Below are 12857 nucleotides of genomic sequence, written 5' to 3'. Positions count from 1 at the left end.
ACAATTTAGCAAATCCAAGATAAACTAAAAAAGAGTTACTATGAGCTTCTTAGAGAATGTCAGACTTAAGTCTACCATTATCAGGCATGCAAACTCGATCTCGAAGATAAATTAATCCATCAACATTAACTGAGTAATCAGAGTTGGGATTACTTTGAATCCTTTTAAGAATAGATTGAAGTTTATCATCTGATTGTTGCAATTTTTGGATTCTTAAAACAATGGTGCACTCAACTCGAACTTTAGCCAAGAGACATATATTCTTTTGAAGCCTGAAATGAGCATTATTAGCCTTTAAGGTATAACACAAAAATTTAGAGTTAAATGATATTAAAGACTTAGGATTACGAATTTACCATTTGAAGATTTGTGATTGAGCGCATCAGCCACAACATTTGCCTTGTTGGGATGGTAATCAATAACTAGCTCACAATCTTTCAAGAGTTATATCCAACGTATTTGTCAAAGATTTAGATATTTCAGGGTTAATAAGTACTTCAAACTTTATGATCAGTAAAGAGATAACACTTTTCTCCGTAGAGATAATATCTCTAAATCATTAAAGAAAATACAATAAATGCAAGCTCGAAATCATGCGCTGGTTAGTTGAGTTTATGTGGTTTAAGCTGAAGAGAAGTGTAGGCTATAACTTTACCTTCTTGCATTAGAATACATCCCAGACCATGATGAGATGCATCACTAAACACTGTGAAGTCCTTTCCTAACTTAGGTTGGATAAAAAATGGGGCATTAGTAAGGATATATTTGAGTTGGTCAAAGCTCTTTTACTAACGCTGTGACCACTTGAATTTAATATCCTTACAGAGTAACTTGGTTAGGAGAGAATCTATCATTGAGAACCCTTTAAAAATCTCTTATAATAGCCAACTAACCCTAAAAAACTTCTAACCTCATCAACATTTTTTGTAGGTTTCCAATTGGTGATTGCTTGAATCTTTTTAGGATCAACTTGAATTCCATCAGGATACAAAATGTTTAAGGAAATACACTTCATAAAGGCTTGGAGATACTGAACATGATCCTATTTTGTCTTGGAATAGATTAGAATATCATCGAATAAAAACAAAGAAAAAATTATAAAGGCAGGGTTGAAATACTCAATTTATTAGGTCTATAAAGGCTACTGGATCATTGGTAAGCCCGAAAGCACCATCAGGAAATCATAGTGGCCATATTAAGTTCGAAAGGTTATCTTCAGAACACCAAAGTCTTTTACTTTCATCTGATAGTATTCTGATCGAAGATCTATCTTTGAAAATACCGAAGCACCTTTAAGTTGGTCAAACAGATCATCGATTCTTGGTAGAGGGTACTTATTCTTAATTATGAGTTTATTAAGTTGACGATAATCGATACAAATTCTCATTGATTCATCATTTTTCTTCACAAAGTGGATTGGAGCACCCCAAAGTGATACTAGGTCGTATAAAACCTCGGTCCAAAAGTTATTGAAGTTGAGCCTTTAACTTCTTAAGTTCAATTGGGGGCATTTGATAGGGAGAAATAGAGACTGATGTAGTCCCTGGTTGCACCTCTATCTTGAATTATACCTCATGAACTAGAGGTAGTTCAGGTAGTTATTTTATAAATACATCAGGATATTCAGAAATAGTCAAAAATTGATTCCAACCTAGGTTCGAATTTGATTGTATCAATGATGTAAGATAAGAATGCTTCACATCCCTTATGAATCATTTTATTAGCCATAATAACTTAAATTATGGAAGTTGGACAATTAATTTTCTTACTCATCAGAATGATACTATTCTACCCCAAACCAAGAAGGAATAACCTCTTTTTATCACAATCAACCCAGGCTTGATGTTCACCTAACCAATCGAGCCCTAAAATGATGTTGAATTCATTGAAAAAATTCTATGAGATCATCGGATAATTGAGTCTCTTGAATCGTCAAAGGACATCTCTTATAAATTCAATTAAGTAAGATATTATCTCATAAAGGGTTTGTGGCTAGGATATCAAATTTAGTTGGTTCGGGAACTAAATTGGATTCTTGGATTAATGCAGAACATATAAATGAATGGGTAGATCCAGATCCACCAAAGCAAAAAAAAGGATGAGAATATAACTCAAAAGCACCTGCAATCACATCTGAAACATCTTAATCTTCTCAGCCTCGAACATTATACACACAAACTGAGGTTTTAGATTCTTTTTGAGTTATAGAAGATTGACCATAAAGTCATCCAGAGGTACAAGCTTGAGCTTTATTAGGTCTTTGACCCTTTAGAGACTAAGCTGGTGTTGAGATCTTGGAAGTTTATTTGGATTCTTTGGACAATTCCTAAAGAAGTGACCTTACTCACCACAATAAAAACAAGAAAGTGATTGATGTTGACATTCCCCCGAATGTTGTTTCTAACAAAAATTACATATAGGAACATGAGATTGTTTACCGGAACCACCAATTCTCTCCAAAGAGACAACTCTAGTAGATTATATATCCATCGACTGTGGCTTTGAAACATAATTAGTCTTAGAAGAATGACCGAAATAAGATTGAAAGGATTCTTGATATCGAGGTTTATTCAGAGGTAAAGAGGATCTAGTAGACTCTACTGGTCTTTTATCCACTTTTTAAGGATTACCACTTTATCTTTAATGAGCTTTATGAATAGTCTTAGTTGTGATAACTTGATTTATAAGCCCTTGGAAATTAGATATTCCCAAGGCAATAAATAGAGGGCATAATTCATAATTTAAGCCATCAAAAAAATTTGACACTTGTCTTCTTCAGTCTTAAGATATTCAAAACATTATCTAAACAATTTATAAAAATTCTCGAACATATTAATCAACATATTAATTTCCTTTCTTCAAGTGCATAAACTTCTTCCTTCTCGTAGCTAAGTAGTTATCACTAATTTACTTTTTCTTAAATTCCCAAACAAAGAAATCCCAAGTCACCCTCTCTTCTGGGATAATTAGACTTATAGTTTCCCACCAATTTTAAGCTTTATCCAAAATTAAGGAAGTGACACATTCAAGTTTATATTCTTCAAAACATTGTAGTAGCTTATTCAGAATCTTTTGGGTGTTTTCTAGCCAATATTCAATGGACTCGAGTTGTGCATCATCAAGAACAATAAAAGTATAGGCTTGAAATTAGGCTAGTTTATCGATAGGAGCACGAAAGTTAGAACTATGAACAGATGAAGGAATCAAAGTAAATTGAGATTGTTTCATAGTGTTCATGAATTGTTGAAACATTTCAACCATGCTTTCAAAGAAAGTAGCATGAGTAGGATGAATCAGAGGTATGATCAGAGGAATATTTGGGATATTTTGTGGAGTTTGAGGGTTAGGCATGTGTAACACCCTAAACCCGAATGTGCCTAAAGTGTTATATTGGGCCACCGAGACAACCCAGGTTTTCAAAACCTGTTTATTTTCATTTCAAACATATTGAATGATATCATAAAAGAAATAAATAACAGTTATGAAACATTTTATAAACTAGAGCTCCATGACATATAGTTTAAATCAAAATAGTATAAACTCAGAGTTACAAATCTTAATACATGAGTAAGTTTCTATGAAGACATATGCCTATTAAAGCTACAATACAATACTCTAAAGGAGATGTTGGAAGTCCTGCTACGACGGTGCTCCATGATTGGCTCTGTTTACTGGCCTACGAACGAAAAAATTCTAAACGCTGAGCTTACGAAGCCCAATAGTATAATTGCTAATCTAGAGTAGCATTATGAGTCTTATAAGCATAAACATGTTAAAATTATGGTATTAAGTTGTAAGTACATGCATCCTCTTATTCATGGGCTACTTATATAGGGTTTAACTATTCTATTGCTGAAGTAGGAGCTCATACTTTAAAAAGGCACAAAATATAACCTTTTTATGGGGTTATCACACCCCCAAACTTAAGCTATTGCTTTTCCTCAAGCAATGGATAGTAATCAAAAAAATAAATGCTATGGCAAAGCTCAATCCAAGATAGTTATAAGGTCTAAAATTCAACCCTTAGAAACATAGGCTTCAACATGCTAGGCAAGTTGAGAATTCATGAACATTTCCCTAGAACAAGATCCTTTGCATGTGTATTTGTGAGTGTAACCAATCTATTCTTAACAAACTTAGAAAAATTCTAGTCAAGTTCTCTATTCTTCTTTAGCATTTATTCAACCTTTAAGCACAAGTTTACTCTCATTTCCTTAAAATTCAAAAATATTTTTTACGAGGGGAATCCACTATCACACCTACTTTCCTAGACTTGAAAATGAAGTGGAGAAAAAACCCCATTCCCTAGCCTATTGAGAAAATTCATCCCGTGACTACTTTTATTCACTCATATGCTATAGCTGCAATTTATTCAAGGGGTTTCCAGCCAATACCATAGCAAAGAGGAGGGTCCCTCTATAGTTATACTAAAGCATTTATTCGTAATTCAACATATTTTATAAGAATAAGGGAGTTTAATTTAGCCTTTCAAGCTATCAATTATCCTTTAAGTTCATTCACTTCACATTATACTAAGGAATTCAAGAGTTCTTTCATAAAAAGTTCCTAATTTCCTTAAGCATAAAAAGCATACAATTGTGTATCAATTAAAGCGCAAACAATCAAGTCCTAGAGTCAGTTCTATCAATCCCAACAATCATGTACGTTAAATCAATAACAGCCATAAAATATTTCCATTATTATTGGTTATCATCAAATTGTTCAAAAAATTACCTTAAGACCTAACAAATGCCGTAGCAAAATTCTGCTAACAACTATCAAAGAAAATACCTGACTATGAACACTACCTTCAAATGATGCAGTGTCCTCAATGCATGAGAACTAAATTAAACTAAACTATATGAAATGCAAATCCTAATGAAATTAAAGGTACCTAATTGTCGTGGTGGTAGGGTTGTCTTGCTCCTCGCATGTCTGGTGCGTTTTCTCTTTGGAGTAGGACTAGCCTGATCATGTTCTCAGGTGGTGCGTGGTGGCATGATCGTCTCAAATGCCTCTGTCAGAGGATTCAATATACGTCCTACTAATTTCTTTAATCGGCTTCTAGTCATGGGCTAGTTAGTGTTCTACGACATTTTAGGAAAAAAAAATCTCACCAACTTGCTCAGTAGGTTCATTCTCCACTTCTTTAGATTGGGTTAGCTTATCCCTGTGCTCTAGGTTCTATTGGTCTCTCGAATGGTGTTCTTCTTCTTCCATCTCATGTAACACTCAGAACCCGGGTTAGTAGTTTTGATCTAATCCAAGTTGGCCCTTGAATAAATTCCTTAGCCTATGGAAAGTCTTGACCTAAATTAAGTGGAGTTGGGCTTCTGATTGAGCCCAATAATTGGTAAAAATGAGGATTATGAGAGTTGACCAAAAGCAGAGTGACCAAAATGGTAAATATACCATTTTTCAAAACAAAAGCTGAAAACCATTAAAATTTGATAATGTCACATCTATTTCTTTAACTTTTTCCCAACTCACCTTTGTCTCATCTTCCTCATTCTTCATCCCTTCATCTTCCTCATCTGGTAGCTAAGAAAGGTGGAAACTTGATAGTTCATCAATCCTAGTTGAGATTTATAATGGTAAGTTTCATAATCACCGCCTTCGTAGCTTCAATTTAAGTCCAAATCTCTTCATTTCCACCTTGGCTCCCAAAGTGTGGGTTTAGTGGGGATTTTAGCAACCTTGTGAAGTCAGTTTGCTTTGAAGAATTTCATGTCTTAGAAATAGTTTGTAATCTCTTCTAAACTTCTAGAACAAGTTAGTAATACAGGCGTTTGATTTTTGTCTAGTGAGAGAAGTGAAAGAGACCTCTCAAGCTAAAAGATAGGATAAGCTTTCCATGGGTTGAACCTTGAGAACTTCCACCAGCTTAGAAATCAAAGGTAACTCACTTCAGACTCAACTATACCATATTTAGGTCAATTAAATGTGTTTAGTAGGTTACACGAGTTAAATAGCATTTTCATGGTATAAATAAAAAATTGTGTTTCCATCGTGTTTATAACCTCTTTATGATCCCTTTAATCATACATAAGACTTTAAAACAATCGAGACCCTCAGCAGGGTTTTTTAGAGTGGAAAGGTTGCATTTTTCGTGCCCAAATAGGGCCTTTTTGAATGAGGTATCGATACTTGAAAAAATATCGATACTGTTCTTAAATCAAAGGAAGTATCGATACCCATTGTTGGTCTCGATACCCATGGGGTAGTATTCATATCAAGATCACTTAGCTAATTCTAGTAGGCAAATTTGGTACCGATACCTAAGGGGGGTATCGATACCAAGACCGATGTCGAAACGATTTTTTCTTTTTGAGATTTTAAAAACACCACATTTTTTTAATTTATTTCTTTTGATTTATTTTTAATTAAAAAGTAAATGTTATTTTTTAAAATCTCTCGCTTCAAAAAATTTGGGATTCCTTTTAAAAATAAAAACGTATGGTTCAAGGAGTCGCCACCAATCCTTTATTAGGGTGTGATTGGGCACCCAAAAACGTATTTTGTCATTTTAATAAAAATATCAGTTTTAATTAAAATGACAAATTTTCGATATGCATACTAGAAAAATGTGTTCGGGAGTCAGTTACGTGTGGGGAATTATTAGCACCCGTACAATGCCCTAAATCGGTACCTAGTCAATTAATTAATTATCTTTGCCTTGAAATTCACAAATTCGAATTTAATTTAGCTTATGATCCATAAAACAACACTTTATGAATTTTAAAATGAAACCTAATAATATTTAATTATTTCCTATCGAGAAGAAATAACCCCTCATACCTTGAGGCAATCAATTCTTACTCCAATTGAAATAAATAAATATTACATGTCCATCGTAATATTCAAATGCACTGAAACAAATTAAATTAAAAATTACCAATCCTTTTTAAAAAGAAGAAAGATTTTTTATTATTTAAAGACGTCGAGATCGGACCTTAGATAAGTTCTAACAATCTTTTCTCGAAGAATTTAAATAAACGAATATTTCTTTTTTTTTCGTTCCCAAATTTTAGGTGTAAACAAAATTTTAGGGTTTCACTTAATGGGATACACTTTTATTTTAAAATCATCGGAAGCGACATTCTTATAAGTTAAGACAATCACCTCAAAACGATTTTAAACTGAAAGGGTATTACCCTTAATCCAATTATTTGATATGGGTTGAGTTATGCTTGTGAAGGATGTCATGCATATTGAATGAAGGATACATGCAAATATACCTATGTTTTAACAAACAAGTAAATTCATGCGATTTTATACATTCAACTACTAAATGTAAATTAAAGACAATAACGCATTATGAACTACCATTGCTTATATTAATATAATTATATAGCATGTTCATGCATGTAATTACACATCATAAATTCGTTTTACAAGGTGCAAAATATGAGGTTACATACCATTAAACGTATACATATATGCACACTATTCATAATACATACATAGAAAGCAAATGTCTATATATGACTAGGGCTGTAAAAAGCTGACCAGACCTGCAAAACTGACTGAAACTGACTCGAGTCAAAATGTCATGCACAGAGTAGAAGAGATCAGACTCGGAGTAAGATAATTGGGGAAATCATAGAAAGGGTTAGGGATTTGGAATTGGGAATGGACCTGACACGTTCTACAACCCACTAAGGATATGAAACAACTTGCTTATTTGTGCAAGTTGTTATACTCAGTACAACAAAGACTGGCAGTTGTAGGGTAACTATGGGTACACTGTAATTATATAAAACCATGTACTAGAGGAGGAGAAAACCATGCTTTGATTGAATGAATTTTAAGCTTCTTTGAATCTCTTTTTTTCCCTCTTTGATCTTTATTCTCTTATTTCTTCATCTAATTTTCTTCTCTAATCACTAGGGTCATAAAAAATTGGTATCCAGAGCCATTCTTCCTGGAAACTTGTTAATTGGTATGCCAAAGAAAAATCAAACCATGGCTGAAACTCATCATCTTTCTTTAATCCAGAAGCATATCGACGACTTAGCTAATCTGTTGAAACAAACTACAGAGGGAAATAACCCTCCTAAATGGTGAGAAGAATAGGATAATCATATCAATAAAATAGAAGCAAGGATGACAAAAATTCAACACTATGTGGAGCAGATATTGGGGATCTTGACAGGGAGGACGGAGGAGTAAGTTCAAAACATCCCTGAAATTGAGCATATGTTACATGTGGCAATAGAAGATACAAAAGATGGGTATCGAGTGTTTGATAAACTGTCAATAAGAGTATTTGATGCAATTCCATCCATCACTAGAACCATAAAAGTTAATTCACAACTATAACAAAATGATAATCTGAGTGGGCTTAGCAAATTGATTTCGTGGGAAAATCTAGTGGACATCGAGGAACAAGAGCAAACCATTTCAGAGAATGCTCAAGTAAGTATTCCTAACCTCCTTAAGACTGATAGAATAAAGATTATGGAAAAATTGGGAAAGAACACTGCCACTTATTATGATACAGGATGGAGGGCTAAGGATAAACTCATTCCCATGGATGATAAAGGAGTAAATTATGATGCAAAGATTGAAAAATCTGATGTTCCATATGTACCTTGCACTCATGAAATTCTTTTGACGTGGAAATATTCTTCGATGAATTCGGTTGACTTTCTAATTGAGAAGAATCTGAATGCAGTTATGGTAGATTGCTGCATTGGAATTCATGTAGACTTCACTGATCTTCAAAGAAGGGTTATCTTAGATGCCGCTATAGTTGCGGGCATGCAACCCCTTAACTTGATTCATGAAACTACAGAAACAACATTGGCTTATGGTATTTATAAAACTGATTTACCTGAAAATGACCCATTAAATGTTGCCCTTGTTGATATTGAACATGCTAGCATGCAAGTCTATATTGTTGTCTTCAAAAAGCATTTTGCTACAAAATTTAAAGAGGAATACAAGATTAATGTCTTCCAAAATGCTAGGGCTTGTACTAGGCTCCGGGCAACTTATGAGAAGATAAAGAAGGTACTTAGTGCTAATCTCGAGGCACCTTTAAATATTGAGTACTTGATGGATGGGAAGGATGTTAGGGGTTTCATTAAAAGAAAGGATTTTGATATTATCAATGCTCCAATCGCCTCGTCCATTCCCATCCTTGTTCGGTAGAGGGAAGTGATAATAACAACAAGTCGTACTCGGCACTAACGGGAGGGAAATGTAACACGGCCAGATATTCAGCTCAACTATACTTTAAAAATTATATTTTGGGAAAACACTATGAGTAAACCACGACTGCATTGATTTAAGAAATTTACCCCCACCTCCAGTTGAGAAATATGAGTACCAAGCTGAGGTTAATCGGCTCATGGATCTTATTGTCAACAACTTGTATAGCAACAAAGAGGTGTTTCTTCGAGAGCTTATCAGTAATGCAAGCGATGCCTTGGACAAGTTACAGTATCTAAGTGTTATTGATTCTCAACTTTTAAAGGAAGCTGTTGATCTTGACATTTGTATCCAAACTGATAAAGACAATGGGATAATAACAATTACTGACTCAGACATTAGTATGACAAAATAAGAACTTGTTGATTGTCTTGGAACAATTGCACAGAGTGGAACTGCTAAGTTCTTGAAGGCTGTGAAAGAAAGCAAAGATATTGGTATAGACAACAACTTGATCAGTCAGTTTGGTGTTGGTTTATATTCAGCATTTTTGTTTTCTTATAAGGTAGTTGTCTGAACAAAAAGTCTGAAATCTGATAAACAATACATATGGGAATGAGAGGTAAATGTAAGCTCCTATTCTATTTGGGAGGACAAAAATCCAAAGAATCTTATTCCTCGAGGAACACGCCTTACTCTTTATTTTAAGCGTGATGACAAAGGTTTTGCTCATCCAAAACGGATTTAAAAGCTTTTGAAGAATTATTCATAATTTGTTTCTTTCCTAATTTACACATGGTAGGAGAAGGGAATTACTAAAGAGGTTGAAGAGCATGGTAAATGTGAAAACATTGAGAAAAAGAAGAAAACAAAGAAGGTTGTGGAGAGGTACTGGGATTGGGAGCTTACAGATGAAACACGACCTATTTGGTTTCGTAATCCTAAGGAGGTGATAAAAGAGGAATACAATGTGTTCTATGAGAAAACCTTTAATGAATACTCGAATCGGTTAGCATCATCACACTTTACAACTGAGGGTGAGGTGGAGTTTCGTTCTGTACTTTATGTCCCATCCATTTTTCCAATGGGAAATGATGATATAACCAATCCCAAGACGATGAAAATTAGACTTTATGTTAAAAGAGTCTTCATTTCGGATGATTTTGATGGTGAAACTGTTGCATTATAATTTAAGCAAGGACCTTCTTTAGAGTTAATTGAAGGGGATCCTAATACCATATATGTAACCATTTGGAATGGCTTTTCCAATGGTATAACTTTTGATTTTCTTAGTCTCACTCTGATGGCTACATTTAATGCGGATGAAAGTGATAGTGATGATTTTATGAGCTATTAGAAAAGGACCTGCCCCATTATAAAGGTGTACAAATAAAGACCTTTAGTAGATTTATATGCAGCTATATCACTTGCCTTGCTTATTAATACAACTCAGTTGGTCAGAGTTATAAAGCAACCTATAGATCATTTCTTGACAATCGCTGTTATACATATTGTCACTGTTCCAGGTCTGGGTGATGGTACTGTTATCTATAGTTCTTGGTGGAAGGTGTTTGGCAACTTGAGTTTTCTGGATGAAGGTGTAATTAACCTCAAGAAGAACAATAAGGCTATCACTCATTATTGCTGCAGTGGACGAACTTAAGGCCATAAAACATCACTGGGAAAACTATATTGTGCTTAAAACACTAATCCAAGGTTTTGATCCTTGGGGACAAGGATCCTTTCATGAAGGGGGTATTGTCATGCACAGAGGAAAAGAGATAAGACTCAGAGTAAGAGAATTGGGGAAATCAGAGAAAGTGTTAGGGATTTGATATTGGGAATGAACCTGACACGTTCAACAACCCACTAAGGATAGAAAATAGCTTGCTTATTTGTGCAGGTTGTTATACTCGGTATAACAAGGATTACTAGCTGTAGGGTAACTATGGGTACATTGTAATTATATAAAACCATGTACTAGAGGAGGAGAAAACCATGCTTTGATTGAATGAATTATAAGCTTCTTTGAATCTCTACTTTTCTCTCTTTGATCTTTATTCTTTTATTTCTTCGTCTAATTTTCTTCTCTAATCACTAGGTCATAACACAAAACTGTTTTTAACCTGCGCTATAGCGATCCGAAACTGACTCGATTCGAAACTGATGTTTACTTGAATCTGAGTTAGACATGGAAATTATGGATCTGAACCTGACCTGAGAACGACCTGAACCCGAATTGAACCAAAAAAATGATACCCGAACCTGACCTGCATCCGACTGATATGAACACGAACCTAAGATTGACCTGGAAAATAACTGGCATTACCGACCAGTTTTCATTCTGATCTGTAAATGATCCGACTTGTTATTGACCTGATATGATATTTACCTGACTTGACATTTACCTGACTTATATATTACCATGGACAAAATTATAAGATTTTAATAAAATTGTGAGTTTTTGAGTTTATGATATAATTAATAAATTAATTTGATTAATTTTTAAATGTTATAATAAAATATTTATTATGATAATTAAATTAATAAATAGACTTATTATATAAAATTATTTAAATATAAATTATATAAAACATGATTAATAAAATTATTGGCATTGAACAATGATTAAATGTAAATTAATATAGTTTAATTTATGTAAATTAATATAGTTTAATTTATGTAAATTATATAGTTTAATTTATGTAAAGAAAAAATAATATTAATAATGTAAACATTTATTATGTAATTTATATTGGTGTTTTACATGATTAATACAAATAATTTTGGCATTGAAATGATAATTAATTTGATAATAAATGAATATTGGTATTGAACGTGATTAATTCTCCAAAATATAAATATAAACTATACAATTTAATTTTTGTAAAGAAAAATTATCTAACAATTATAACATACATACAACATAATAAAAAAAGAAAAATTTAATTGATATTGATAATTTAAATAACATTTGATCTAAAATTTGAATAACATTTGAGTTATTACAGTTGAATACAATAGAATGAAAAAACAGTGTTTTTTAAGCTCTTAGATCTTATAACAAAAATTTTATTAACTTCGCTACCAGAAATCTCTTCATTAAGCTTTTGTATCGAAATATCTGCCAACATTATTAAATTACAGGCAACTTTTAAAACCACCAACATAATTTAACAAGAGTAGCTATATAATACCTCAAATATCAGGTTAGTGACTATATTGAAATGATTTAAAATTTGAAAGATTTAATCGAATAAATGGTAAAGTATAAGAAAATGATTCTTAGATGGAAATGTTCTTGAAATATCTTAGATGTTTTAATAAGATAAATGAAGGAAAGTTAGTAGGGATAAGTAAATAAGAGTCTAATAGTATTGTTGGAAGTAAATATAAGAAAAATTGACCTAAATTTGAGTAAGTTTTGGGCTGAAAATGTAAAATCTGGGTAATACTATCGATACTGTAAGATCAGTACCGATACTATAGGCTTAAAATCCGTAGAATTCACTAAGTAGTATCGATACCAAGTGGGGAGTATTGATACTATGAGGATGGTATCGATGCCATTGTTAACAGAATGTAGAAATGGTATAGGTACCGTAATAGGGTATCAGTACTATAGTATAATAGTATCGATACCATGGAAGGGGTATCGATGCTATTGAGTCAGAAATGTTAAGATAAGCTAGCATTGTTAT

The 12857-nt window shown here is 33.1% G+C and overlaps 1 pseudogene; it reads left to right on the top strand.

Moving 5' to 3' along the window:
* Positions 1–8460: 8460 nt before the first annotated feature.
* LOC120183116 lies at positions 8461–10819 on the top strand (annotated as a pseudogene).
* Positions 10820–12857: the final 2038 nt, after the last annotated feature.

Source organism: Hibiscus syriacus, unplaced genomic scaffold (assembly GCF_006381635.1).
Source record: "Hibiscus syriacus cultivar Baekdansim isolate YM2019G1 unplaced genomic scaffold, ASM638163v2 tig00112738_pilon, whole genome shotgun sequence".
Classification (NCBI taxonomy): Eukaryota; Viridiplantae; Streptophyta; class Magnoliopsida; order Malvales; family Malvaceae; genus Hibiscus; species Hibiscus syriacus.
This window is presented reverse-complemented; position numbering and strand designations above follow the sequence as displayed.